This window comes from Dermacentor andersoni, chromosome 5 (genome assembly GCF_023375885.2).
Source record: "Dermacentor andersoni chromosome 5, qqDerAnde1_hic_scaffold, whole genome shotgun sequence".
In the NCBI taxonomy this organism is placed as follows: Eukaryota; Metazoa; Arthropoda; class Arachnida; order Ixodida; family Ixodidae; genus Dermacentor; species Dermacentor andersoni.
Window position 1 is genome coordinate 153,871,924 of NC_092818.1, and position 25,350 is coordinate 153,897,273.

A 25,350-nucleotide genomic window follows, 5' to 3' on the forward strand; every position below is an offset into this window, starting at 1 on the left:
TCGTTCGATGACTTCAGATAAGAAGGCGCGGCCTCTGTCACTTAAAAGTTCACGTGGAGCTCCATGACGAAGGAGAAAACGGCGAAGTATGAAACTGGCGACCTCTTGCGCTGTAGCATTTGGTAGAGCAGCAGTCTCCGCATAACGGTTTAAGTGGTCTACCGCAACGATTATCCACCTGTTGCCGGTAGGAGTCAACGGAAGTGGCCCGTAGAGGTCTATGCCCACGCGATCAAAGGGTCGGGATGGGCATTGTAAAGGCTGGAGTTCACCGGCGGAGTTGTGCGGTGGCACTTTGCGGCGTTGGCACTCATGACAAGAGCGGACGAACTTTCGAACGAAATTGTACATTCCCCGCCAGTAATAGCGGTGTCGAAGTCTTTCGTAGGTCTTGAAGACTCCCGCGTGGCCACACTGAGGGTCGACGTGGAACGAGGAGCAGAGCTCTGATCGCAAGCTTCTCGGAATGACGAGTAACCAGGTGCGTCCCTCTGGAGCATAGTTGTGTCGATATAGCAGCTGGTCTCGAATCGCAAAATGAGGAACTTGGCGCCGAAGCGTACGTGACTCCGGAGCTTTCGACGTATCCGAGAGAAGGTCGAGCAGAGATGCAGTCCAGGGATCATTACGCTGTGCAGCAGCGATAGTGTCAACGTCCAGAGAGGATAATGTGCACTCGCAGGAGGAGTCGTGTCTGGCTTTCGGGGGAAGTGGCGATCGGGATAGCGCGGCAGCGCCGGAGTGCTTTCGCCCGGAACGGTAAACCACGCGGATATCATTTTCTTGGATTCGCAATGCCCAGCGGGCAAGGCGGCCCGATGGATCTTTGAGCGTCGACAGCCAACATAGTGCGTGGTGGTCGGTCACTACGTCAAACGATCGGCCGTATAAATATGGGCGAAACTTGCCAAGCGCCCACGCAATGGCCAAACACTCCTTTTCTGTAGCGCTGTCCGCCTTGGTTAACGTGCGACTCGCGTATGCGACGACGTATTCTGTGTGGCCAGCTTGACGCTGTGCCAACACAGCGCCAAGGCCTACACCGCTTGCATCGGTATGGATTTCGGTTGGCGCTTGAGGGTCAAAATGGCGAAGGATGGGTGGCGTCGTGAGAAGACGGCGCAAGGTTGCGAAGGCGTCGTCACACGCTGGAGACCATGATGAGAGATCTCTAGCGCCACCAAGGAGCTGCGTGAGAGGCGATATAATTGACGCAAAGTTTCGAACGAATCGCCGGAAGTAAGAGCAGAGGCCGATAAAACTGCGTAGCTCTTTCATAGTGGTAAGTTTTGGGAACGCAGTAACAGCACGTAGCTTCTCGGGATCCGGGCGAATGCCCTCCTTTGACACGATATGGCCTAAACTTGTGAGCTGACGAACAGCAAATCGACACTTCTTCAGGTTAACTTGCAACCCGGCGTTGGTCAAGCAAGTGAGTACGTGTTGGAGGCGGAGCAGGTGCGTTGCAAAATGAGGGGCGAACACCACAATGTCGTCAAGATAACAAAGACAGATTTTCCATTCGAGGCCACGCAGAACATTATCCATCATTCTTTCGAACGTAGCAGGTGCATTGCAAAGTCCGAAAGGCATGACGGTGAATTCATACAAGCCGTCTGGTGTAACAAAGGCAGTTTTTGGGCGATCGGCCTCTGCCATCGGAACCTGCCAGTAGCCTGACCGTAAATCCAGCGAAGAAAAGAACTCGGCTCCCTGCAAACAATCCAGAGCATCATCGATGCGTGGTAATGGGTAGACGTCCTTCAGTGTGATCTTGTTCAACCGTCGAAAATCAACACAGAAGCGGATGGAACCGTCCTTTTTTTGTGACGAGGACCATGGGAGAGGCCCATGGGCTTTGGGAAGGTTGAATGACGCCTCGACGGAGCATGTCATTGACCTGGTCTGCAATGACGCGACGTTCCGCAGCGGACACGCGATATGGTCTTTGTCGCAGCGGTGAGTGAGAGCCAGTGTCGATGTAATGCTCGACCATCGATGCACGGCCAAGGGATGTTTGCGCAACGTCGAAAGAACGGCGGATGTGCTGAAGGACTGCGAGAAGTTGAGATCGCTGCGAATGCGTCAGATCTTCGGCGATGAATTGGCTGAACACACCAGTCCATGTTGAGTCGGGTACGGAGAGGGCACTCAGTTCATGGATGGCAGTAGAAGGCACTTCGTCGAGGACGGAGGCTATTCGTGTTGAATCGACTGACTGGACGTAACCAAGGCATTCGTGGCGGAGTAGTGATAGCGGCGATGAAAGATGATTGTAAATGGGCATCGTGCTAACACCGGCGGCAAAATCAAGAGCTGCAAAGGGCAAAGGAAGCGCTTTTCGGGTAACAAAGTGATGAGAGGGCACGAAGAAGACCGTCCCGTCGGATATGGTACTACAGAAGACTGGTACGAATGCTGAAGAGCACGGGGGAATACAGGTGTCTTCTTTCACGACAATTTGAGCGGCAGGATGAGCATCGACGGAGGCCACGTCACCAAGGCGGAAAAGTTCAATCTCAGCCCGAGCGCAATTGATGATGGCATTGTGGCGTGAGAGAAAATCCCATCCTAGAATAACGGCGTGGGAGCACGATGAAAGAACTATGAATTCAATCGTGTACAAAACGTCCTGTATGGTCACACGGGCAGTACAAGCAGCGGTAGGGCAAATGGGTTGAGCACTCGCCGTTCGAAGCGACAATCCAGACAGAGACGTCGTCACTTTGCGAAGCGAACGACAAAACGTGGCATCCATAACTGGAATAGCGGCACCGGTATCGACGAGGGCGACTGTAGCGACATTTTCGACAAACACATCAATGACATTGGCAGGTAAAGGAGGAGGACTTCGGCATGTCGACACTTGCGCAGTTCTTGCCTCAGGAACTGCGTCGTCTAGTTTCCCTCTTCGTTAGCGGTGGGTCGTCGACGCATAGGGCAAAGCGATCGGCGACGTGGAGAGGGTGATCGGAGGCGTTCGAAGCGAGGACGGCGATCAGTCTGGGAGCGAGCTGGTGATGGGTCGAAGGATCCGTAAGGCGCAGGTGGATCAGGCGGCACATAGGGCGCTCGGCCATCGTCATCGAACGCCTGCGATCGGCGGCGGCAGAACCTTGCGACATGACCGGGATACCTACATGCGAAGCATATAGGGCGATTGTCCGGCGTACGCCATGGGTTAGCGACGGCAGTGTTGGTCCAGGAGACGGGAGGGGGAGGGCGTTGCACAGGCTGCTGGAAGCGACGCACAGACACAGTGCGAGGGGCCATTGCAGCAACCGTAGCATAAGTGACTGGTATAGTCACGACATCCTGCTGGTGAACAGCCGGCAGCGCTTCCGCGACCTCTTCATGGATCACGTTACGAAGATGAGACGGCAAAGTGCTCGCAGACTCCTGAGTAACGGACACCAGAGATAGCTGTCGTGCGACTTCTTCGCGGACAAAATCATTGATTTGGGTTATCAAGGAGGCTTGTTCTTGGCCGGTGGTCAGGCTGCAGAGTGACGCCTCATTCGGAGTGGGATGTCGCCTTGTCAGAGCTCGCTGCTTACGTAATTCGTCATAGCTCTGGCACAAGCTGATGACGTCGCCAACAGTGCGCGGGTCCTTGGCCAGAAGCATCTGGAACGCGTCATCATCGATTCCCTTCATGACGTGCTTGATTTTTTCCGCTTCCGTCATGGCAACGTTCACGCACCTGCACAAATCTAGAACGTATTCTATATAGCTGGTGAATGTCTCACCCGTGTCCTGTGCGCGTGTACGCAAACGCTGCTCGGCTCGGAGTTTCCTGACGGCGGGTCGGTCAAATACTTCTGTAATCGACGTCTTGAACGCCGACCACGTTCGGATATCCATCTCGTGATTTCTGAACTAGAGGCTGGCCACGCCCGCGAGGTAGAATGATACGTAAGCCAGTTTGTCCGAATCATTCCATTTGTTGTGAACGCTCACCCGTTCGTAGGACGACAGCCACTCTTCAACGTCGTTGTCGTCGGTTCCGCTGAAGATGGGAGGCTTACGCTGGCGAACGGTGCCAGCGCAAGGGACGGGTGGCGATGGAAGAGTCTGCTGGTCGGCGTCCGGCATGGCGGAGGGTAGCGTCCGAGAACGGAGTTCCAGGATGGTAGAATGGAACGTTACCCCGCAGCTCCACCACTTATAAAGGAGATTTATTGGGGTTCGTAGCGACCGTTGGTTCTAGCATGCACCGAGCAGTCCCCGAGCTCGAGCCTCTGCCGCGCGCTTGATGCTGCCGATGCTGCTGACTCTGAGCGCACGTTGGTTATCTTCCTTACAATATTCCGTTTGTGTGTTTTATTATTTCTCTAAACTTCAATTCGTAAATTCAAGCAACAGATCTCTCCGCAATGCCGCTTCTGCGCGGAGCCCGGGTCCCTCAGGCACATAGTAGGGGGTTGCAGAGCGGCACCATTAAATCCTCCGAACCCTACCCCACTAATGAGCTTTGGGAGAGAGCCTTGGCCAGCTCCGACCTCGAGGATCAGCAACGGCTGATTGCGAGGGCCCAGGACGCCGCCCGAGCTCAAGGCATTCTGGAATGAGGACGCCTCTCCAAAGAAGCATTCACCCAATAAAAATGTTTATTCTCTCTCTCGCACAGATAATAGATGTCTTGAATAATTCTCGAAGTCACGTGTCACCACGAGCGACGTCACACTGCGGATGCGATTACGTAGGCGCAGGGGCACGATTACGTCACCGTCAGGCTTGGAGCGCGGCAGCCGCGAGTGAAGAGGGAAACGGCGTTCGGATTGAAATTTCAGATCTTTCCGTGGCGCGTAGCGATGTAATACTTTGCAGACACAATTGTTATCGTGCAATGTATGCTTTGCGCTTGTCAGCTCAAAATGGTCAGACCTGGTGAGGGGCCCTTTAACTTTGCGCGGCAAGAACCAATCTACCGTAACTGATCACACCCGCGAGCGATTAGGCAGAAACGAGCGCGACGATTCCTCAAGCCGGATCGAGAATACGTGTTTGTGCTCATAAACTCCAGATGGATCGCAAATGGGTCGGTGTGTCGTACGTGTCTCCAGTGCATTCTGGCAGTGCAGTAAGGATGCGTACATTTTTTTTTTTTTTTCGTGTCGCAGACTTCTAGCTCACAAGTCCGTTTGAGAGCCCCAGGAAGGAAAGCGAGCAGAAGGGAGCGATAAAGGTGATCTTTTTTTTTTAAGAAGTCGCAAGAACGGGGAAGCGGCCGGTACCTGCGCTAGATGAGAATAGTTCAATTGGCTGGGCTGATAAACCATCTTCCTTTTTCATAAAAGCCGGTAAAAGCAGCGGATACGGCCTCACGGCCCATTTTGCGAAGTTTATTATGAACTTTTTTCAACATGACTTCGGCAACGGTAGTGTGATGAGACGTCGCGATTACATCCGTTGGTTTACCATTGCTGCGGAGCGCGCGCGTCCGGGCAGCCCGGTTGCGCGCAGCGCGGCGTGGTTTCGCGGGAAATGTAAACAATAGATGAGAACTGACCTGGCATCATGGCGGAACAACGCCAACTTCCGGCTTCACTTAGCTTCACAGAGAGTGAAGTCAGGGCTCCGCAGTTTTGATAACGGTTGAGTTAACAGTTCTCCCAGGGAAGAGGAATAAATTCTGCTTTGTACGTAAAACACACTGCTAAAGCTCCGGATCCCTTGCATGCGTAATTTACCGCAAATGTCATAATTAGTCTCCTGTGTTTGAAGTGCCCCTACATATTTCCCATAACGCGCCCTTTAATTTCACCAAATATAGAGTGTGTTGTTTAGTTCACCGAGGACATAGCTGAAACCAAGTAGGGACGTCTTATGACGCATGCAAATATGAAAAAAAAAAAAAAACTGCTCAGTAATTATTTGCAACGCTTTTAAGTGGATAGTACCGCAAAAGAATTTCTCACACGTTGCTCTTACCATGATCCTCCACCCCTTTCCAAGAAATCTAAACTTGTTGTAACCAACAGTTATATCCGAAAGTGGGGAGCATAGCTGATAGCGGCCGTATCACACACTCTAATACTTCAATGATATTTTTTTTTACGAAGGCGATTTAACTGCATTAAACTTCGCAGAGAGAGTTTCCATAGCGTACCACCAATTTTCGTTACACTTGGTCTTGGTGGGTTTTATAGTTTTGTCATGTCAGCGGGCACAATTCTGCCCCGCTCGTTAGACGCTCATAACACTCTGGAGTGCTTGCATACGTAATTTACTGTGGAATCACCAATTGTCCTTCTATTTTCAACTTTACCTACACATCCCCAATTACCTTGTCCTTCCGGTCACCAAACATAAAGAAGCTACCTCCTTTAGAGCACCAGGCGAACCTAATATCACGCATGAAAAATGTAAAACGAACAAAAAGGAGGTTTGAATGTCGAATAATTATTCGTAACGCTTCTAAATAAGTCGGAGACGTTAAAACTACTTGGCTACGGTGTAATTGTTGTTAGTATGGTGTAGTTATTGTACGTATTGTATTGTAGTTATTTAAATAAATAAATAAAAAGTAAGAAAAGTTAAAACTACGCGACAAGTTGCACTTAAAATGATGTTTGTTCCTTGAAAGTACGAAATAACCGAAACGCACTGTTCTTTGAGACATTGGGAAACCTAGCTAGTAAAAGCAGCGTGATAATTTCGAATACTCGCTTACAATGTTTTAAAGCTGCATTTGTTCAACACACATTTACTATCGCACATAAACTTGACCCATTGTTGCCCCTATCTTTGCAAAATTTTATCTCAATTGTTGTTGTAGTCATACCAGCGCAGCTGTCTACACCGCTTTTAAAACACTACTAATAAAGCTATAGACCACTTGCTTACGTATTCTACTGACAAAGCGCATATAACGCACTGATTTGGAACATTGCCTTCACATTACCCAAACAATGCCCCTAATTTTCCCCAGATATAAACATGATGCCTTGTTTAGCTCACCTAGGACACCGAAGAAACAAACTACAAATCTCGTATTATGCAGGAAAACAGATAAAAAAGTGGGTTGAATAATTATCTGCAACACTTGCATTTAAAGCAGGAAAGTAAAAGCTTCGCAACGCATTACGCTTAAAATTCTCCCTATTTTCGTGGAATTTCAAGTCAGTGTCTCGTTCTGTTATTCTGAGAGTCTGGAAAACATTTCGATTAGCGATGAAACCATGGAATGCTTCAATAAGTAACTTTCTAAAAGGCTGTAAGGGACCTACACAGAATAGACATTTATCGCTCGTCGCTCAGAACAATGCTTCGTACTTCGAATAAATGTAAACACAGTGCCCTCCATAGTTTACCGATGATACCAGGGGAAACAAACTAAATGCCGTGAATAAAACATAAAAATTGAGAGAAAGCGAGCATTCAGAAACTGTTTTCAGAGCTAAGCAATCTACACAGTTTGTTTTCTGTACGCGGCACCGAAAAGTGGCTATTATTTCATCAAAATATGAAATTTTTGCTGTTCTTGCTCCTACCGGGAAACAAGTAATAGTGTAGCTCTTATGTAGAAACGGGCTGAAAATGAAAACACAGAAGTGGCACATGCCTTGGAAAATATTCAAGTGAGCGTCCTCAAATTCAGTTAAGTCAAATAGCGCTGCACGTTCGACCAAGGTCATTTTCCTTAACATATATTTACGACAAGTCGTGATTAAACAATGAAATTCGACAGTAATACCAGTAAGAGGCTTGATTAGATTTTCGATGGTGATAGGATATTGAGGCTACAACGCTATGTGGGCAATCTCTGGACGGATATCAATAGTTCCAGCATTTGATAAACCAACTATTTCATGCCGTAAGGCAAAGCAATCGGTGGGCGCGACTGGTTATTATATAATAATTTATTTGCATGGTTATTATATAATAATTTATTCGCACGTCACCTTCGCCCGCAGGTTAAATAAAAAAAAAGCTGTTTGCGTTTTCAAATACGGATATAGCGGTCCCCCTCCCCCCCCCCCCCCAAAAAAAAAAAAAAATTGAAGCTGGGCATGATAGCTCAAGCTGCTATTTGTGAGGGCGGGAACTTCCCAGCGCCAGGTCTCCTGTGTCGTCTGCTACAGCGCACCCATAGGAGGCACAAAAGACAATCCTCGCTGATCAAGCAGGGGTACGTAGTAAAAAAAAAGCACTACTTACGTGGTCACTCTATTAAGGAAGAAAATTTAACTTCAGCTGTAGTTTTTTGGGAATTTCCAGGGTGCAGCCGAAAGTTCCCGCTTTCAAAGAGGAGGGGGGGGGGGGAATGGCATACTTTTTCCCCCGCTTGGGCAAGTAATAATTCATCCCGGTAAGTACGCCTATGTGCGGCGTTGAGGCGGACGGAGCACCCAGCCCGATGTGGGCGCGCGTATTTACGCCTGCAATCAGCCTCGGAGATCAATTTTGTATTGCTGAAAATTCACGAGGGTTGCAATGTGGGCTTGTTGGTAACTGCAGCATTCTCACTGCGGTTCTAAGCTGTAGTTTAGCAGCAATGAGTAGTTCCGAAACAGGACAATCCCAACAGCCTGTGTATACTGTTCTGCAAAGGAATAGGTTGAGCTGTTTGCTTTGACAGGCGTTCAGTTTGTCATCTGTAGATGGATTGCGCGACTACGTCGTTGATTGGAGGTTGTTTCTGCCCACGAATAAAAAAGTTTTGGCTAGTAATAACAGCATACTGTACATTGCGAATTACTCGTCGAGTGGTCGAACGGCTGGCTGCGGACTGCGCGAGCGTCCGACACAGTGGTATGCATGCTGGGCTATAGACCTGTGTGTTCTATATAGCGCATAGTCCAAGCATGCGGCATGACCATGCGAGGTCTTATGGCGGCGTTAGCACGTTTTCTTTTTTCTTTCTTTCTCGCGAAAGAAGAGGATGCGAACCGATTTTCTTTTTTCGGCTTTGTTCGTTCCGCCAAATGCACTCATCCGTCTTACGGAAATTGTGTCCTCACAAATAGCCTCCGGATTCTTTTTATGCGATCGCCTTCGGATATTACTGCTTTACAAGGCAAAAGGCAATACCGAAGCACTAAGAGAGAGACAGGTATTTATTATGAGAGAAAAGCTGAGAGGTCGGCCTGAATCAATGTTCTGACCTGCTACTCGGCGTTGGGCGAAGGGGAAAGCGTGTAGAACGCTTATATGCGATCAAAGGTGATCAAAGCGAACCGCAGGGATCGCTGTGTTGAGTAACGCCATCGGCATCATACAGGAGGCTAGCGTAGACATAACATTGGGATTTGAAATCTACTGGACTTGAAATGTGTGAGCACGATGCCGGTGGCTGACGCAAATATTTTATAACGATTGGCGCTTAGATGTTTCGGGGTTGCACTGGGTTGGCCGTGCACTAGCGTGCACTTTCATGTTTTAGTCCCCATGCCATGCGATGAGATAGAAGATTTTCCAAATCACACTGGCAATTCACAGACGCCTGTTCGTGGAATGAAAACCGATACAGCCAAAATAGGCCACAGCATGTACACATACCGCGGCTGTTGATGCGCGTCGCATACGATTGCGGAGCCAAGAGAAATTTCCGCATATATACTGTAGTTAATGCTGCACTGAAAGGTTACGCAGTGTTCCTCAGGAAACTTTGTATGAACTGACAAGACACAAATTTCACGGAGAACGAGCTAAAACATCTACAGATCGTTTCGCAACACTCGACATCAACTCGCATAATCCGGAGAGGAGGAAAGGCCCTTTGCGCGCCCTTTCTTCCTCGCCAGAGGGAAAGGTTCATAGAGAGCAGGCAAGGTTCACCGCGCGCCCGATATACCGCTAAAGGAAATACGTTCACGAACAAGCTAAAATCCATATTTTTAGCGCGTTTTGGGCCATTTCTGGGTAGAGAATGGTGTCAAAACTACATCGGTTTGCGTCTTGAGTCTCGTAACACATCACAGTTGGTCGTACTAGGTGCTCGCGGCCTGTGATTTTCGGTAGGTAGCGCAAAAGCTACGCAATCCGCTGTTTGCATTTGAACGACTGCAGAGAGTACAGCAAGAACCGAGGAACGCAAGGAAGCAAGAATGACCGCTCAGCTGAAAGGCCAGTCAGGAAAAAGAGAAAAAAGAATCAACATATAAAGTTTTCGAAAAGCAAGAAATAGAGGAACGAAGATGCAAAGTTGACATGCCATGCAGAGAAGTATCATTTATGCTTATTGCATCAAAAACCATATCTCAAGGCATATCGCCGCGTAAAACGAAGGAGCTTCTCCTGCTGTCGCACTTTCATCACTCTACACTCTCAAAGGTACACCCTTTGGGGTGTATGTCTGCCGCACAACAATAATTGTCATCTGCATTGCTTGCGTTTCCTTTCTTGAAAGCGCCGCGCCCGCTACTTTCCTGTCGGGAATTCTATGTCATGCTGATAACGCGCATACCGTTCGTTACTGGGAAGTACCGGGCTGGCAGCTTTAAAGAAAGGAAATGCGGACAAGACAGATGACGTTTATCGTTGTGTGACAAGATACAACCCAAAGGGTATAATTTTGTTTTAGAGTGTATAGTGGTGCTGTTAGATACGGGACCGTTTCCTGAGCCTACTTCGAGTTCCCCAGACCACATCGAATCGCACCACAGCTAATTAAGGAGCGCAGAAGCACGGATACCACATTCCTGAGGCGCGGCACGTGCAAACAAGTTGGCGGCCCCCACTTCGTGTGCCGCCGGTGGAGCTATTCACTGCTTGACTCTTCCCGAAAGTGAAGCGAGAGCCTGGCACTGTTGCGGGTAAAGTGGGTCCCGAAGCAAGACAGCTGTAATGCGCCGTGAAAACCTGGCGGCGTCGCCCCCATCCATCTATTGTGACGGCGCATTGCAAGTCAGCAAGGCAAGACCGCAGGGAGAAGTAAGCCCTCGCCGATTGGCCGAAAATGGCGTCACCTGAGCGGGCTCTCCCATTGGCCGAACGTGACTTGTCTTCGAGACACCGAAGGGCTTAAAAGACGCAGACCGGGAGCAGCAAGAGAGCATTCCCAGAGCATTCCTTGATTCATCTCTTTCGATCTTCTTGCCACGGGCCGCAGCGTCCGAGTTGCTGCCGGCCCGTAATTACTGTTAATTGACTCTCACTGTAAATAATGTAAATAAATCCCAAGTTTTTCATCCCAAAGTCCTCCTCAACTCTTACAGTGCACACAACTGGAGCTGCGACGACGTATCGCAGCGCTGCAGCTCGGCGTACGCGCTGAAATTGACGATCCGCGTCGCGAAGGCGGCGTCTGTCTCTTTTGACCGCACCAGCTAGTCGAACGATCTCGGGTGTGTCGTCGGTCGTCGCCACCCATATCTTAACAGGGCGAGCGCGGCAGCGACGGCTCTGCCAGTTTCGCACTCTTGCTCTCTGCCGCCTCCACTTTTGGCTTTCCGGCCCCCCTCCGCCAAGGCGTCCGGCGCGCGATAAGACCCAGAAGAAACGTAACGCTCGGGTTTCGCATGCACGCAGCGGCAATGAGAGCATGCATCGCGCGAAGGCTCCGCGGTTGCCGTATCGGACCGAAACTTCACCGAAACATTCACGGTACTAACATCTGGGCGTCGCTTGAGTGAGGTGAGCGGTGAGCCCCGCAAAACGCTTGCGAGTGCCTTGTTGAAAGTGTTGTTCCGATTTCTCAGCTGGTTTGTGTGGACTTAAAATGTGCGGTGTGGTTTTGGTGCCCGTGTGTCTGATTATAAATGGCAAGTTGCCTTCCGAGTACTTTCTTTCACTCTTTTTTACCCACTTCCTCAGTGTAAGGTAGTAAATCGGAATCTTTTCTGGCCAAATCGCTTTTCTTTCTCCCTCCATCTTTTCCTCATTCGTGCCACGGCGTAATGATTCAGGGTGGCCTTGTGTTAAATGGAGTGCAGCGACTGGCCGATACGGTTGTTGAACTCATATTACCACATGTAACAAGTCCGGTAACGCGGCTTTGAAGCTTTTGAGAGAGACGGTGAATCACTTACTATATATGCAAGCCGCAGGCTCCTTAAAGAAACACTGAAAAGAAATGCTCCAAGCCGGTTGAGATTGATAAACTGTTCTTGAGGAACTCAACTTTCGTTGATTTCGCAGTAATAGGTTGATTATTAGAAGTGTAGGTCAGCGTTTCATTTTGGAATTTCGTCCCGGAACTTCAGGGCTGGTACGCCTGCGTGACGTCGCGAATTGAAAAGTAATTATTTGGATTTCGACTGTTGTGGGTTCAGCAAACGTTCTTGAAACTTCGTAAGCTTGGTCTTCGGCTCTTTTAGAGTGCAATGTAGTCGATTTCTACCGATAATATTTTAACTAGGGCCGGGAAAATGGCGTCAGAATTGGTGACGTCACGGCGTGGTGGTGCGAAAATTTCATGGCGGCGTCGCCACCGGTCTTTCGTTATTGCGTTTTCTCGCGAGGGACTTTTTTGGTTTGTAGAATGGCAATTTACTAACAGAGCTCAAACCATTCTTCTCTTTGTGTCCCTTTATTATGTGGCAAGCGGGAAGCATATGTGAATTGATATAGCATGATTCATTTGTTTCCGTTCGGAACGAAAACAAATGAATAACACTCTTTGTAATTGTTTAGTTTAGTCTTTTCGCTTTGAGGACACCCCTGACGATTTTCATTAGAAGCAGGCTGAACTCGGTAGAGCAGAACAGGGTCGTCGTCGTTTATCAGCTATGGAGTATGGGAAGTTTGGCCACTAGAAGGCTGGCTATCCAGGAACATTAAGTAAAGAAAAACTAATGCTGAAATGACCCATAAGACAGACAGACAGACAGGCAGACAGACGCGCATACACGCGCACACGCACACACAAATTCGGCGGCACCCGTCTCACGATGAATGTGAACAGTGGTGCGTTTAACATTGAACGAAAGTAGCGACACGAAGTGTTGTCACCGTCAAAACGAGTTATGATGAGTCATGGTTTGTGTACTGCGGCGAGATTCCTCTTTCGCGCTTCCCTAAGAACACTCGGCGCCATGTAGCGCCGCCGCCGCGAAGCCTGCGCGTGGCGTCCGACACGCATGGATCGGCGGTGTGTGCGAATGCTGAGAAACGCGTCATGCGGCCCCCAAGCGGCCACTCTCGTGCTGCTTCTTTCTGGACACGCTGCGCCACCTAGTGGCTCTGCCGAGAAGTCCGGGCGTGGCCTCCGAGACGAGAAGCGTGGCGCGCCCGTGCCTGCGAACGCTGAGAATTGTTCCCTCGTCGCCGCACACTCAGTGGCACACACTCAGGGACCGAAGTTGGCGAGAGGTTCATTGAAGAGCGGCACATACCGAGTGCATTTGTGACGCAGCCTTCTAATGCGTCGGGTTGCTGTCATTGAGGAACCCTCGGGAAATGGGTTCGATTCCGCTTTTAAGGGGTGATTTTCGTAATTGTGGAGCGGCACATTCCCAATGACACAACTTAGTTAGCAAAGTTGGCGTCAAAGATGTTCATTGAAGAGCGGCACACACTTACCGGCACATACCCAGTGACACAAGTTAGCATCAAAGGTCCTGTCCTGCATCTACAGTGACCCATCTCAGAGTGACAGAGGCTCGTTGAAGATCGGCACGTATGTACACGTGACCACATACTCAGTCACCCAAGTTGGTCCGATGGTTGGTTTCGAACCCTGTTGCCTCAGCACAGCAGCCCGATCTGCTACTCATTCGACCACGGACTGCCCAGTGACCCAGGTAGGCAGGAAAACGGTTAGATACGTAGACACAAACGCAGATACAAACATAGATAGATAGTCTCCGGGAAGTGCGTGAAGCGCCCTAAGAATGCTAATGCATTAAAAGTTTTTATTCTGGAACTGTTTGTCGGGGTAGATGCCAGCCGCGAATGGCCAGCAGAACTTGTCAACAAAAAGCCTTATGACTTGAGACTCAGGTACTTACATTTTTTTTTGCCGTGTGTTATTTTCTAACGAAAATAACGCTCATTTTTTTTGTTATATAGTTACTAAAACCGTTCACGACGTTGATAATTTTCCTAGAAGTGTACATCAGTACAACGAAAGGAATATAACGTACCCATAAAGTGAGTTAAAACGGAAGCAGAAAAAAATAAGCGTTACAAGAGAGAGCATGGATCTCGTTCATGATTGCGAACAGGGCTTAGAAAACAGCCTGCACACGTGATAACGTCTTTTGCAACTTGGTGACAAGTGTTTCAAGCAAGTGAAAAAGCAAGGAATTAATTCGCATAACACGACATCTGTTCTGGGTGTTAAAGCCATCCCCCCCCCCCCCCCCATTCCACGTCTTATTACATATATATGTGCCGTGAGCACTCCAAAAGGTTGGATTGCTGTTGTTTTCCAAGTTACGGTGAGGAAAGAATCACAGGCCACCCAACGTGTCGCCCTTTGCAATTACATGGCGTTTGTGAAGTTCGAACAGAAAATGTTAACAATAAAGTGAAGGAGCTGAAGACGTTCCGTTGAAAAGCACAATTTTCACTGCTAGTCCTGTGGTAGCAAGATTAAGGCGGTGAAGGGAACATTAACTTTTCCCGTCCTTTACGTTGCAGGACAAAATCTTAAATATGCGTGTAAATTAGCTCACCGCTGGCAGAGAGAGAGAGAGAAAACAAGGGTAGGAAAGGCAGGGAGGTCAACCAGAACAGCATCCGGTTTGCTACCCTACACTGGGGGTGGGGGAAAGGGGAATAGAAAGAGGAAGAAAGGGAGAGAGGAAGCACTGAGTACGTGTGGGAGCGACACCATACACAAGGACACTATAAACGGTCTGTTAAGCCCGTGCACTTCAAGTACCGCACTAGTGCACGAATCGCTTTTCGAGCCAGTGACGGGTGTGGCCACGGTCCGAGTATCTTTGACTCGGTGAAAGATCTCGAGTCCAGTCTGCGTAAGGTTGCCCGCAGAGAGAGGCGTTGGACATCGTAGCGAGGGCAGGTACACAATAGGTGCTCGATGGTCTCCTCGCACCCACAGGAGTCGCACATCGGGCTCTCGGCCATTCCCATACGGTAGGAGTATGCGTTCGTGAACGCCACTCCCAGCCACAAGCGACACAACAAGGTTGCTTCGCCGCGGGGAAGGCTAGATGGCAGTTGTAGCCGTAGCGTGGGGTCCAGTTTACGTAGTCTGCAATTGAAGCCACTTGAAATCCAGAGATCTTGGGACTTCTTACGCGCAAGTTGGCGAAGTTCTCTGGCAGCGTCCGATCTCGCCAAAGGTGTTGGACGCGTCTTGGTATCTTCGTGGGCACACCGGGCAGCCTTGTCAGCTAGGTTGTTGCCGACGATGCCACAGTGAGCAGGAATCCACTGAAATATAATGTGGTGTCCACTTTCCAGAGCATGGTGGTGCAGTTCCCTGATTTCAGATGTCATTTGCTCGTAAGTTCTGTGACGTAATGCGGACTTGATGCTGTGAAGGGCTGCCTTAGAGTCACAAAATACGACCCATTTCTCTGTAGGCTCTTCGGTGATGTACATCATAGCGGCATGGAGAGCTGCAAGTTCTGCCGATGTAGATGTAGTCGTGTGCGACAATTTGAATTTAACTGTAACGTTCTTGGCTGGAACGACGAATGCGGCAGTTGAGCTGGTAGGTGAGGTGGAACCATCGGTATATATATGTATGCGGTCATGATACGTCTGGTGCAGTAATATGAGCGTAAGTTGCTTCAGAGCCGGCGATGGATGATTGGACTTTTTTGTAATTCCAGGAATTACAGCGGTAATTCCAGGAATTACCGCTGGCAGGTTTGTACAGTAAGCAAGAAGATAATTCCTGGAACGGTTCTGCTCAACACCTTCGACGTTGCTGTTCAGCTTCTTGCTTTCCTGACGCATGCTTTAAATTTTCCCGGTAGCTGCGACATCACTTTGCTGCATTAATTAGAGGCACTTCGTTATTTTATACACAGGCATTTCCGCATGCTTATCACAAAACATGACACATTCAAACGTGCTTCGAAAGCGTTTATCGTATCTTGCTATTTTCAGCATTAGAATCAGCACTTGCAAAAAATTGCAGTTTGTTTACTTTATTCAACGCCTTGCGTAGCACATTGTTTGACGTTGTTGTAGTGGTTACATTGTTTACGTTCTTCAACTTGTGCTTCTCGGCTGGTGGCGCTGCAATTGCAGCGGAAATAGGGTGCCTCGATGCCAGCGCCGCCTCCCGCCTTAAGCAGGAACGTCGTGTCTGCAAGTGTTACGCAAACACCGGTGCACACAGCGGGGAGTGTTCATCAGTTCAGTAACAAAGGAACTGCTCATTTAAGAACTACACTTCAATACCCGCATAACGTGAATTGAGTGCGAGTTAATGAACCCCGGTTGATCAAAATGAATAGGGAGTTTCCCAATACGCCGTGCCTCATAATCTTATGGTTTTGGCACGTAAAGCCCCAGAATTTAATTTTTAACACGTACACATACATGGTACATACAGCTATTACGCGCCAATTAACACACACACACACACACACACACACAAACACACACACACACACACACACACACACACACACACACACACACACACACACACACACACACACACACACACGCACGCACACGTACGCACACGCGCACACACGCACACACACGCACACACACACACACACACACACACACACACACACACACACGCACAAACAAACGCGCGCGCGCACGCACGCACGCACACGCACGCAGGCACACACACGCACGCACGCGCACACACACACACACACACACACAAACGCACGCACATACACGTACACGCACACACAGACAGACGTTTTCTATGCGTATGGAACCAATTGCATGTCGTTAGGAACAGCCTGAAGAGCAGTCTCGTATTTTTTGTTTTTCCTAATTAATTAGTTGGTAGGGAATAATTATCTTAATACTATATCTACGGCAGACATGTCAACATTTTTATGTCATTTTCGATGAAACTTGCTATGTTGATGGGACTGGTTTCTGAGCCTAAATTCGTGTAAGAATTTCATGATAAATCGTGCTACTGCTGGTATAGGAGATGGTGGTCTTTTGCATAGTGGTTAGGGAAAATCTTGTGTGCGACATTCTGCAACACTATTCTTGTATAAATCCAGATTACGAAGTGCTAACCTTAAAGCTGGGCAAACTTATTGTTTGTGTCGTCTATCGGCCCCCGATTGGTAATGCACGGGGGCCGATAGACGACACAAACAATAAGTTTGCCCAGCTATTTGTCTTTCTCGAGTCAGTGCTGCAGTTTGCTAGTGACAATAAATATGGAGTTATTTTAGTTAGAGATCTCAACATGAGTATACTTGTGGATAGTACTGTTAAGAAAGTTAGAGAACAGCTTATTCGAACTCTGGGCTGCATAAACGCGATCATTTCGCTTGCTCGTACCACCAACACTTATGTTTCTTTTATTTATTTATTTATTTATAACTAATATGTTTAGTTCATCTGCAAAAGCTGGTGCAATTAATTTAAACGTTATCGATCACGACGGCGTACATCTATGTATTGAAAAAGTTGCAAACGTTTAGACAATAAGGAACCAGTACTTGTTCAAGGATTCACTTCGCATTAGTCCAAACCTCTTTAGAGAAAGAATAGAAAGTTTTGATTGGTTTGCTGTTCTCGTGTTAACCGACGCTGAATCTGCTTATGTTTGCTTTTTAGACAATTTTTAGACATATACACCTCTTTATTCCCATACAAGTACCTACCGCAGTAAAAAAAAATGTAGATCTTGGATAACACCAATAATACTTAGCAAAATAAGAACAAAAGACAAGTTGTATAACCAATTTCTGAAAACACACGATCAAGAAGTTCTTAAAGAATTTAGGCGTTATCGCAACAGACTTACAAAAGAGCTCCGAACAGCCAAAGAGGACTATTTTTGAAGCATTTTTACCCCGATTGGCATAACAGATGCAACTTGGAAAATGCTCAACGCTTTTTTTAACCGCTCTGCCTCGAAAAATTCAATAAAAATAATAACAAAAAATGAAGAGCGGAGAGGCAGTTTACAAGCTAATCAATGTAATGATTACTTTTTTTAATCTGTAGCTAGATCTAAGTTCGACAAGAGAGCACTTGGTCACATAAAACAAACGAATCTCAAGTCCTGCTTTCTAAATTTAGTGCCAGACAGTGAAGTGAAATCCGTTTTTCTTGAGTTATGTAATAGGGGGAGTTGCGATGCAAATAGCCTGAAAATGAAACTAATAAAAGATGTGCTTGACCTTACCCTCACTGGTTATATTTAACATTTGCCTTGAGAACGCAGTATTTTCAACAAAGATCCAACTGGCGAGAGTTGTGTTTGTGTGCAATGCAAGAAGGGAGACATTAATGATCGCGGAAATTACCGCCCTGTATCGATATTGCCTATTTTTCAAAAGGTCTTAAAAAGTAATACTATCTTGTATGTCCGTTTTCTGTAAGAAACGCAACATAACTTCAACACACTTCGGATTTAGAAAACATTTATATATCTACAAAACTGGCATTATTAGAAAAAAAAAAGGAATTCACTTTAAAATCATTCGAGCATAACAAACTCGCGCTTGGAATTTACAGATTTTACAAACGTTTTTGACCACCTTAACCATATATCGCTTTTAAAAGAACAACTAGAAACTTATGGATTCCAAGAAAAAAGCTTGACACTATAACGAAACTATCAAGGTAGCAGACAGCAATATGTGGATATATGTAGATGGACATTCATCACATAAAAGAACAATCCTATCTGGAGTTCCCTTTATAAAGGAGCATTCTCGGTTCTTTTTAATAACCACTGAAATGATATCATAGACATCGACCCTGGACCAAAATTTGTTATGTATATGCGGATGATACGAGATTACTATTTTCAGCTTCAACTGCCTCAGAGTTAATCACCAGAGCTAATACCACTCTTATGCGGCTTCATACATGGTCAGAGTATAACGCTTTGGATGGTAACCCTAGTAAAACTAAGGCTATTTGTTATCGTCCTGAAAACAACATTTTGTGTATTTGTGACGTCATCATGTGTCATGATAAAAAAATAGAGATAGTAAACTCTTTTAAAACATTACTTGTCTTCTTCACGGAAAACGTGACCTGATATTTACATAGTGAGCACAGAACAAAGAAATTATCTACTATCGTTGATTTAACTTAAGCAAACAGGCACGCATTCTCCACTAAAGCGAAACTTATTTTGTTAACGCATTGTTTTATCTGCACATAGATTACTGTCACTCAATATAGGGGAATACGTCACTGACAAATTCAAAGAAACTTCGTATATTTAAGAAAGAAATAATGTTACAAAATGTGTACAGTGTGGCCTATGACCATCCTTCAGCATCACTGTTTGAGAAAGCACGCATAATACAGCTATTTTAGATTTGCAATTACCGCCTAATGTCACAGTATAGAATGGAAGAAAATAATAATCTACCTTATATTAAACGGACAGACAACCGCTCAGAACATGAATTCAGATAGCCCCGCTGATGGAATGATTCCCTATCGTAGTGGCAAAACGAGCCATATTTTTCTCATTAAACGTAGATTTGTATTTTTAATTCGTCACTAAAAGTCGCGAAAAATGACCTTTTACGCCCCACGCGGCAATAACATGAAGACGCATAAGAGGCGTATCACGTGACCTTCTACTAGTGCACGCGGTTCCCGGTCATTTTATTAGTATTGAAATTCAGTACACTTTTTCTGTTATAAGTTTTTTCCAACCTACAATGTGCAGATAGACCTTCATTTGTAGTGAGTAGAAAAGGGGCGCCGCCTTCGCCTTCGCTGCCAATGAGTTGGCTTGGCTCGTCTATCGACAGAACAACGACGAAGGGGGTCAGCCAGCCATGACGTACTTGGAGAAAAACGCAGTACAAATATAAGAAATGTCCGTACAACAACGCGAACTTATTGTACCAGCTTTTTACTTTCAAAAGTCTTTGAATAGACCAAAATGTAGCTGGTTAACCACAGTTACACTCACTCCTGTGAAAGCAGAGCGATGGGCGGCTTTCACAATTTGCGAGGCGCGCTATCGACATTGCCCTCACTTATCAGCGTTGCTGGATGAGGGGCTTTTACTTTTAGAGGCTGCTCAGATCGAAAAATTCTGCTTACTAAGTGTCCGCGCGCTTTTGCAAGAAACCGCTGTAGGTGTAGTCGCTACTGAGGATAAGCTTTGCGTTGCGCTCTTGAAAACTAGGTCCTTAAAAATCGGTTGTCAGTCTCTTTAAAGAAATAGCACTTCCACGTAAAAAGAGATCATACACAGAACAAAAGAACACTGATATGTGGCACATATACTCTAACAGAACAACGTATGGGTAATAAATCCCCTAAACGATACCCTGACGGTAAAAATTAATCCGGAAGCCCTCGCTATACGGCGTGCCTCAAAACCAAATCGTGGTTTTGGCACATAAAACCACACAATTCAATTCATTCTTCTTCTAGCTGGGCAGTGTGCTCTGTCTCCGTGGCGTCTTTCGCTGTCTGTCGTGCAGCCATCAACCGATTTTCTTCTTCTAGTTGGGCAGCGCCCATATGGACCAGTGCACAGTATGGCGTGGTGTGGTGTGCCGTTGCGAACATGCACTACACCCATTTTAAGATTTTGACTTTAGTATCACCTCCAGCCAATCTCCTTTGTCGATTGCCATTTTATGCTTACATCTATTATCGATTCCGAGAGAGCCAGCGACTTTTTTTTTATGTTTGTTTATGTACGCTGTTGCTGCAAGTCAAAGAAACAAAACATATTTTCGTTCGCGGAGCAGAGAGCTCGTCAAGCATGCCCTAGCTTTCTCTCTCTACCACTCCCGTCAAGCGCGACGGCAAATAAAATTATTATTATTATTACTCGGAAAACATCAGTTTCAATTGTTTGCGACGTGCCATTTTTTGCGCGGCTTTGTCTTTCCCCTGTGCCAAGTTAAAGGAACCGTGCTGCGTGGCTTTAGAACCTACCCAAACATGGTATTTTCGCGGGCTGTACTTACCACGTGGAAAAAAAGAAAGAAGAAAAGGAAAGAAAAGTAGAATGCCGCGCAAAAGATAGCATGTCGCAAACATCTGAAATTGATGTCTTAGAAGTCGCTCTAACACCTAATGGTGACATAATTGCCGTAGATGTACTAAATAGCTTTTAAAATATTAATCATTGCAAATTAATTACGAAGAACACAAAAAAATGCGAGATGCTTCTTCAGGTGGCTGCCAGCTACATGCGGTTGATATATATATATATATATATATATATATATATATATATGAGAGAGAGAGAGAGAGAGAAAGAAATTATGGGGTTTTACGTGCCAAAACCACTTTGTGATTATGAGGCACGCCGTAGTGGAGGACTCCGGAAATTTCGACCACCTGGGATTATTTAACGTGCACCTACATCTAAGTACACGGGTGTTCTCGCATTTCGCCCCCGTCGAAATGCGGCCTCCGTGGCCGGTATTCGATCCCGCGACCTCGTGCTCAGCAGCCCAACACCATAGCCTCTGAACAACCACGGCGGGTAGAGAGAGAGAATAAATACACTTGTTCTTAGGTTTTAAGGTGTTCAAGAGCTCGAAAAAAAAAGAAAAAAAAAAGAGGAAATAGCATAGATCGAGGCACATTCGACATGCGCACCACCCATGAGGTTGGGCCAGTGATGCATGACCATGCGGTGCCTATTTAACCTTCGGTTTCACCGATGCGCTTGCGAGTGTGTCGCGTTTCGGCATGAGTGCCACTGATGAAAGTCCTTCGCAACTGCTCTCTTCCGACTCTGGGTCACACGCCGCACGCACGCACGCACGCACGCACGTACACGTAACATCGTGTGTACTAGCAACGTAAGGGGCGAATAATTGTGCAAGTTTAAGCATAAAAACATCGCAGAAATGTTTTACACGTGATATCTTGTAAGTTCTTACGCTTGCTCGCCTTCGGTGGTGTCTGCGCATACGTGACAAACACCTCTAGAGCAGGTTTCTCCACATTAAAAGGCCATATGGGGAGAAGTCCACTTCTGTGGTTCTGCTTACTTGGAAATTTGAGGTAACGTCGGTCCAGCATATTTTTTCTGGAGCGTGCAAAGGAGCGGCTGCCGGGGGATCGCCGCCGCGCGCTCCGCTGCCTTCGGCAATCAGGACGCCTGCTTGTGTTTACCCTTTCGTTTACAGACAGTAGCCAGTATGATGGAAGTAGTTGTGTGTGCCGGTTCCTTTAACAAGAAACGTCACTATTACAAGAGCGGGAGTTGTTGAAACAAACAAGCAAGGACATATCAGCCGGTCTCGAAACCCAGAACCTTTTAGATTAAATTTGTCGCTCAACCGATCACACCGCGTGAAGACGTCAGGATGAGAATTGTGAAAGCCTTTTTTTTTTAGTGAGAATTCCGAAAGCCTTTTTTTTTTTTTTTTTTTAGTGAGAATAGCTGGTCACTGGTCGGGCGCCCTCTCTAATTGAGCAGCACTTGTTTGCTTAGTGTACGAAATGCTTTGTGCATGAGGTCCCAGTAAGTAGTGAGGGAGTTGAATGCCTCATGACTCTGCATGCGCTGCATGGTCCCAACTCTGACCACTGATGAACACACAAGGAAAATGAGTAGCAAGAAGTCACTCCGCAATCTCGCATAGCATTAGCAGTTTGTAAAAGCAGGAAGAAAGGAAAATCGGAGCCGTGTGTCAGGGGAGACGTGAACACGAAAAAAAAAAGACAAAGAAAACAGGAAAGTTTTACGCAGCAAAGACGACGGGGCTGCGGTCAAATTGCGGCACTAACACAGCTAAGTCTTGTAGCATCGTGGCAGCCGAAAGAGAGACGGAAGCACTTCATATGTAAGTGGCAACTTGAAGTTAGCACGCGATTCAGTATCTCTCAGATAAAGTTTAGTGGCCTACTGGTGATCTAGGATGGAAATGGCTCGCGTCACACGGAAAATGCTTGAGTGTCGTCTATTTAAAGCATCCGGTAAAGGCTCCTTGCATGCACCCATACTCAACCTTAACTAAGCGTGGAAGGTGGATTTCCACCAACAAATCAAGAATGGACATGTTTCATTATAGTGTTATCCGGCAAACCCATTTTAAGTTTTCTACAGAAAATCCAGCAGAACTAGTAGATAGTCTCGATACTTTCAGAATACGGCAAATGGGAGAAGATTTTCTTTTTATGTGCTAAGCTCGCCAAAGATCAACGAGAATCATCTGGGTCACTTCAAGGAGGACCGTCATTGAAGAAACGAGCATTCGATGCACATTAGGTGACCTGCGCACATTTATGTGACATTTAGGTGTCACAAACCGAGTCAAAGGAGGAAAGAAAGAAGTGACCGATACTCAGTGGCAACATGTTCATGGTGTGAGGTAGCTTAATACCTTTCCAATGGACTCTGGAACGTGCAGATAATACTCTATCGACCTGCTCAGGTCAGCGATATCCCGGTAGAAAGAACGCTGGATGTGCAATCGAAAATGCACCGGAATGAATTTGGTCATTGTCGGCTATTTCATTTGAATGCGAGCTCTCTTATTTACCCATGTGGAGATAACGTGTTATCAAAAGGCCTGTGTCAACGATAGCGGTACCTTCTCACAAAGACCTTTCCTGAAGGCAAATAGCCGCCCACTTTGTGCGAGATACTTACGCATTACCTTATCGCAACATAGCACTCTGCATATCTCTGCATTAACTTGTAAAGTTACTTATGCCTATAACGATCCCGTCTCAATCCCTTCCCTACTTTTTCTAAAAGGCTAAGCTTTTTTTTCTTTCTTTTTTGCATGTACCATTTTTGACAGCAGTACATCACTTCGCCAAGGATCTCAGCGCGCATCGGTGCAACTGTGTGCTGTTGACTGTCTCGCGGTCTTAATTTACGTTAACAGCACGTGTGCGATCGGTGAGAGGCCAACACGTATTCGCATCGGCTTTAGGTTCCTTCATTGATTTTTCACTAAAGAAGAAAAAGAAACTGGTAGTAGAGTTCCTGCGAATATGAGCTTAATTCAACGACAAAAAAATAAAGACAAAATATAGCAATAACGAAGGAAAGTACTCTGGAATGAAAGCGACGATGCGAGACCGATGGGTGGTCGTGGGACGACAGGAAACAACCAGACGCTAGGCGAGAGCGCGTAAAAAAATAAGAGATAAAGAAAAGAGAAAAAGAAAGAAGAAAACGAAGGTGAAGAAAGAGGGGAATTCCTCGTTTCCGAAACAGGAAACGGCGGAGGGGGTTTGACAGAGAGCGCCTCCGTGTTCTGCTCCCCGAGCGCGAAGAGGGGCAGTCCCAGACACTTACCTCCCTGCCGTGCCAAAAAACACTCACGCACACTCTGACAACAAAAAAGAAGCAGCAACGAGACAAATGGCTGGTAATGAAAAACAGCAGCAGGAACACCTCGCAGCTGTGGCGCGGCACCAAAACTGGTCTGCTCTACGCTGCCCGTTCGCGGCATGAATGTGCCTGTAGTGTTTAAAGTGGCTGGATGCGAGGAGGGAAGGAAGCGATGGATGGACGTGGGGCAGATAGGGAGCAACAGTACTTTTCGCCTCGCCGCCGCCGCCGCCGCCGCCGCCGCCGCCTATATATCTCTCGCTCTCGCTCTCTTTTTTGCCGTCTACGACGGCTGCGGGTCGTTCTCTCCGTCTGAACTGCCGCGCCGTCGGCCCCCCGGCCTGGCTGTACCCTCCTTCTACGCTTTTCTGGGCGAGGGAGCGGAGATCGCCGGCTACACGCACACTTTCGCCGTGAGACAGCCATCCGCGTACCGGCGCAGTGGGCAGCTGAAGCGTCAGGTCGCGGTCGACTTCCCTCTCAAGCGCCTTCCCTCGTATGTCAACGCGCGGAGAGCTGTGTGTCGTCGCGGTCCGGCCATCGTCTCCCGTATCGTCACCCTCGAGCTTACCGCGGGTCTGATGTTCGGAGACGTGCGTATCAAATCCGGTTACCTGCGGCCGTCGTCGATTGCGGCACGCATCGTAGGAATCTCGGTCTTCGTCGGCGGTAGACGCGACGGAGAGAACAGCGTGCTGTGCCCGGCGAGTCGGAAGTTATTGCTTGGGGCCAGGTGATGTCTCACGACATCGCGAGGCGGAAGCCACAGGTAGGCGCTGGAACCAGTTGAATGATTCAGTGTATGAATGTATTTATACTATATATAGTGAGTAGAGGTGGGAATGTGGGAAAGGAGAAATAAGCGAACGAATTCGGGAAAGATAATGCGTGGTGGGTGAGGGGATGTTATTGGGTAGGGAAAGCGAGGTGCAGAGGCTTCGGGAGAGCTTGGAAGCCTGGAAAATGGGTTAGTAAGTAACAAGTTACTTGGGTACGGTGGATGAGTGTATAAAGTGCGTGTCTCTGTA

General features: G+C 47.3%; 1 protein-coding gene across 3 annotated transcripts in view; it reads left to right on the plus strand.

Moving 5' to 3' along the window:
- The first annotated feature begins 11,446 nt into the window (after positions 1 to 11,446).
- LOC126531417 (beta-1,3-galactosyltransferase 1-like) overlaps positions 11,447 to 25,350 on the plus strand; it is a 55,115-nt gene continuing 41,211 nt past the window's right edge. For 2 of the 3 annotated variants that reach the window (XM_072288431.1, XM_050178935.3), the window contains exon 1: positions 11,447 to 11,580. The gene's annotated coding sequence lies outside the window, so the exon portion shown is untranslated. Of the gene's footprint in view, positions 11,581 to 23,389; positions 25,092 to 25,350 lie in introns of those variants that run through there. The other variant, XM_050178937.3, reaches the window with a different exon arrangement.